At 35.7% G+C, this 5,389-nt stretch overlaps 1 protein-coding gene across 1 annotated transcript in view; it reads left to right on the top strand.

Moving 5' to 3' along the window:
• Positions 1–5,389, top strand: part of LOC100543167 (transcription initiation factor TFIID subunit 4-like) — a 29,143-nt gene that overhangs the window by 19,868 nt on the left and 3,886 nt on the right. The gene's annotated exons all lie outside the window — the stretch shown is intronic.

Genomic DNA, 5,389 nt, shown 5'->3' with positions numbered 1-5,389 from the left:
AAAGTGGGGAAAATAAATAAATGTTTTAAGTGTTCTTAAATAGAATTGACTTAATCAATACATACAGCTATGCAGACTCTGGGTTACTTCTTTAGCCTAGTAATGTATCAAGATTTCCTTCCTGTATCCCAGGACCATTATTTGATAGATCTCCCCGTTGTTTGGGAGGGAAAATTCCTGTGACTTCAGCAGCTGTGCTTACATCCAGGACAGTCTATGAGGAAAGAGCCAACTTTCTGTAGGAGTAGCAGAAGAAAGCGTAGTTTAATTTCCCTCAGGATTTAGCATATGAGCTTAGCATAATTCCTTCCTTTGATTAAAAAACAAGCACATGTTGTCTTGCTGAAGGCTCAGAGCTCAAATATCTCCATACAAGAGTATTTTCCTCCCCGGGTAGAAAAGTAAGCATTGTGATTGCCGTGTCAAACAGAAAAGTTCGGGAAAACTGAGACACATAAATTCCCATTCATCCTACGGTAATCTCTTCTTTAACTGTGCAGTGAGTTGCAGTCTGTGATAAATGCACAAAGATAAAAGCATCAGCTAGAGCAGGCACACCATTACTGCAATTACTGTCGCACTGCAAACTTAAATTTGGTGTTTCTTTCTCTGGGGTGCTTGGCTTTCCTATTTAAGTTACTTCTTTTGATTATAGCACCTTGATTCCATTTCTGTTAACATTCTGGAAACTGACAAATCAGATAAGCAAGTACCTTGTGGGAGAGGTCTCAATTCTGATTAGTTTAATGCAGAGCTTAAAGGCTATAGAGTACGGGAGTGTCACAAAAGCATGTGCAATGTTTGAAGGGTAGTCAGAAGTAGTGGAATGGATTCAGGCTGAAGAATCAGCGTTTGAAAATAACAGAATAGTATGGAGAAAGCAGTTGTGGAGACAAGTACCTGTAGTATGAAGATATGTGTAATATTTCAGTGATCTTCTAAATTTGCATCTGTGTGGTTTCTTTAAGTAAGAATTCAAGAAAAGCTTGAAATTGTATATTAAAATTTCAGTTTAGATCGATAATAAGGTTGTAGATGACTGTGACTGTGACTACAGCTAACTGCGCCCTTTTTTTTTTAGAAAAGGGAAATTATATGTCCAAATATCCAGATATAGATATTCAGACGTAGAAGAACAAAACATTTTTTGGTTTAGGAATACAATTCATCTTGTAGGTGTAGCTGGCAGAATCTTATCTTTTAAAAATATCTCGTGTTTTACCAGGAAGAATTTACTCTTATGAAAAATTATTATGAACTTCTGATGCATTAAGTTACACTGTGAATACTTTCTCACTGATAATGCTTGTTTGAAGAAAGCATTTAACAAGATGATAAATTTATAGTGAATATTGGTTTGAATTAACAGTGAATAATTTTCTTTGAATTTTTATTTCTACACATTTGTTTTAGTTTCCTTTGGTTTTGATCAAAATCATTTTTTTCTGCGTATTAAATCATTAATAGTGGCAGAACTGTACCTGCTGTATGACCTTAGTTAAAACAATGTGTGAAGAAAGAGCTATTATTTGATGGAACTTCAGTTGTCTTAGAAAAAAAGTTTCCTGTAGAGACTGCTACCACAAGTAGATCAAAAAAGCACAGGTTTATTTGCATCACCATATACTTCAGAGATGAAGACTTTTGCAATTATTATTTAGTTTGTGTTACACTTTTGCTTCCATGTCTTGTTTGGAAGCCTGTGCTTGTAAAATTATGAAAAATGAGTAGGTGCTGCCATCTAGTTTTTCTCTGGTGAGTTTCTTTTGTTTATCTACACTTTTCATTTGTACAGCTGATGGTTTTTCATGCTCTTGATGTGGCACATCCTTGTTTGCTGGTTTTCAGAACCCGTTAGTTTTATTTTCATAACCCAAAAAGGAGAAACATAAATTTTTCAATTAAAATTATTTCAAGTTAGTTTCAAAATTAAAGTGCTTCTGGACAGCAAGAAGAAAGAAGTGAGCATCATATAGAGAAGAGCAGTGTTAAGCAGCAGCTTGGTCTTCACCATCATAAGTTCTCAAATTGTTGATGTTTGAGAAACTCTTCTTGCTAAAGCTGAGCCTTTCAAGTCCGAGATAGTTCTGATGATACACTTTGTCTGTATTTGTATTTCTGTTCTTTTACAATTTTGACTTTTTTTTCTGGTTTGTGTATTTATTTTTTCTGTTTTTCATATCCTTCCCATTTTCCTGATAAATGCTTATTTTGCTTCTTAGAAGTAAATTGTAAGCAAATTGAGAAATCTTTGTTGTTTCCTGAAGTGCATCAACTTTATTATCACATTAGCTATCCCGTAGTATTTTTGTATAGACAGTTTTGAGGGTTGTTCCTCTCACAGAGAATTCTGGAAAAGACATTTGTGTTAGCAGGGCAGATAGGTTGAAATGCCGATATCTTGGCTGTGTTTCAACCACAAAACCATTTTCCTTCCATGCATTCTACTGCTTACCTTTTGTAGTATTAACATACAATTTTTCAACTTCTTGAAGTATCATGCCTATAGAACTGCCAAACATTAGTAAGGCTTTAAAATTAAGCTTGCAAAGATTAGGAAATGCTGAATTCCTGAGCAGTGCAGTAGTGGCTCCCATATGCATTATACTACGTGATCATGTTACTATTTTTCTTAATTTTTAAAATGTTCAACAACCTTGTGAAGAATTATGTGATATTTTCATCCTCAACTGTTTGGTGAATTGCTTCAGGCTTATTTGCTGCTTAGTTCCTAAGCATCTTTTTGAAGTGGGTATTAATAACTAAGCAGGGTTTCTTTTGCAATGCTTACCCCTACAATAACTTTCTCAACAATACAGTCGAGGGGATTATTAGCCTCTTTTTATAAGTAGAAAATAAAGATATTAAGTGAATAATTAAATATACTGGTTAACTTTTTGTGTTTATTTTGACTTCATTGTTTCCAGCTGCAGCCATGACAACACCACATCACTGACTCTACTTTTCAAGTTGCACACTATGTGTGTGGCATGGGAGAATTCACATGAGGTTATCTGTATTTGCATGCGATAGAATATTTGTGCAGCAGCTGTGCCACTGAGGTAGAAGTAAAATCCAACCTTAGGGCCAAAATTTACCTACTTTTTACCCACCAGATTCTTTGGTTTGCTGTGCCTCTCCTCATGCCCTACTTACCTTTTGTGTTTTTCTTTCTTTTCTTCTTTCTTCTTCTTTCTTTTTTCCTCTAAATGCACTCCAGCAGTGGTATCAGGTGAGGCCTGTGTCCCTTAGTTGTGTTCCTTAACACCGGCACCCTGAGTGTACATCAGTAGGTGGTACAGAATACAACTATACCACCAACTTTTTTCCAGAGGTTTACCGTCATCAGTGTACTAACTGTGGCAGTTTGAATGGCCTTGATTTTAAAAAGCTGCGAGTACACAAAGTAATTCCCAAAGTGCCTTAGCAGTGGCAAATATTTCCTGTGTATTTCAATGTAGTTTTTCCATATTCATGTGGCCTGCTTTTTAAAATGCACCGTTTTGATTATTCTTTCAAATATAACAGCAGCTCACTTGTGCACAGAAGATACAAAGCAGTTTGCTCCTGTTTTTGCCTTGAGCTTTGCCTTGCTACTTTTGGGTCCAGACAGCTGGTGAGAAGGTCTACATAGGAAAGTTAAGTTATTTAAAGAGTGAATTTGCAGTACTCAGAGTAATTCCACACTGACTCCTTCTGTGAACGATTACAGTGTGCACTGACTGCTTCTGTGGAAGTGACTTACTGCACCCTGGAAGTGAAGTAACTTGGGTTATCTGCATGACTTTTGCAGACAGAAAGAATCTTGGGACATCCACCCTCCGTGCTGGCCAGATCCATTTGAAATCCATGCTTCCAGATCTGCACTGTGCTGTGCCCTGCTTAGAACAGTTAAGCTCTTTGCATGGAAAGAGCCAGCTCATGTCTGCATACAGAAGGCTATCTTACGTATTCTCAAGTGTCCCTATGGAGATTTGTAGTGGAGTATTCATTCATGTCCTGGTTTCTTTGCGTATTAATTTACAGGTGCAGTGGAAAGGCCTCTTAAACATTACATTTATATATTTAGGAAGTGCAAAGTGCACAATGCATCTGTTAAAAAAATAATACAGCTACACTTGAAAATACATCCCTTTCTTGGTCTTCGGTAGGAATTTTGGAATATAATTACTCTCATACCAAACCTTAGCAGTTGTTCTTTAAAGATCATTACAAAATCTGTTATGTTCCTGCAGGAGCTTGATACACTGGTTTATGATTTTATTTCATAGCATTGATAGTTTTTTTTTGTGTTTTTTTTTCCCCCATATATTTCCTTGACTTTTATTTACAGTTTTCCCTTAATAGAAAATACAGCTGATAGCTTCTAAATTGTGATTATTTTACTAGATTTGTTGATGTGTTTGTGTTGGGAGTTCCTACGGTGTCTTCTGACAACTTGTAGTTGTCATTCTAATGCAATTTTCACGATGCTTGCAAATAATGTAGGGAAATTCTGATGTTTTTGATCCACTCATTTCACATTTGACTTTTTATTGTTTTTGAGATTTGGAACCCTGGTTGTAAAAAGTTGCATTAATTTCTTTGCAGTTCTTTGGTAGTAAGGCTTTTTCTTCAAGTCCTACTCATTAATAGATTTTGCTGCAACTTTGTATCAAAAGCTGTTGTCACTAGTGATTTTTAAAATAGGATGCATTGAGTCTTAGCATTTCACAGCTCGCTCATGTGGTCTGGCACGGTGAAGAATTGTGTATGGAATATGTTGCACACTTAGATAACACACTATTATGGTACTGAAATGTCATGTTTTAATTACATGTGATTTTTTTTTCCCAGAGCATATTCTTATGATGAATTGAGAACATTTATTAATTGAGGAAAATTCTGTAGCGAGTAGTCTGAGCTATGTATGTATTTACAGAATTCTGACTGCAGATATTTCTTGGAACTGAGTGATTCAGAAATTTGTCTGGTTACCTCCCTTCTTTTTAAATCCCCACTTCTGTAAGCAGTCACTGACAAGAAGGGGGCTGACAGCATAGGGATTTTTAGCTCAGAAACTGAACATAAGTAAATGAACAAGATATGCAGTATTCATATTTATAAATGCAAGCATTCTTTAGGTACGTATAGTTTCATGTGACCAGTGAAATTGAAGCTAGTGGTCTTTTGGACATTTGAGAAAAGAAACATGGCATTTTAAATCCTAAAAAGCATTTACGATAATTCTTCTACAGAGACACACAATTCTACCTATTTGTGATGATGCTGTTTATTGCCTCTAGGCTACCTTAGCATGGAAGAAATCCAAACTCAAGAGAGAAAAATCTTGAGAGCTATCCAAACAAACAAAGCAAAACAGAAATTTAAAAAAAAAAAATTGCTTTTT

Source organism: Meleagris gallopavo, chromosome 13 (assembly GCF_000146605.3).
Source record: "Meleagris gallopavo isolate NT-WF06-2002-E0010 breed Aviagen turkey brand Nicholas breeding stock chromosome 13, Turkey_5.1, whole genome shotgun sequence".
Taxonomy (NCBI): Eukaryota; Metazoa; Chordata; class Aves; order Galliformes; family Phasianidae; genus Meleagris; species Meleagris gallopavo.
Note: the sequence above shows the minus strand (reverse complement) of the source record. Positions and strands in the feature narration are given on the sequence as shown.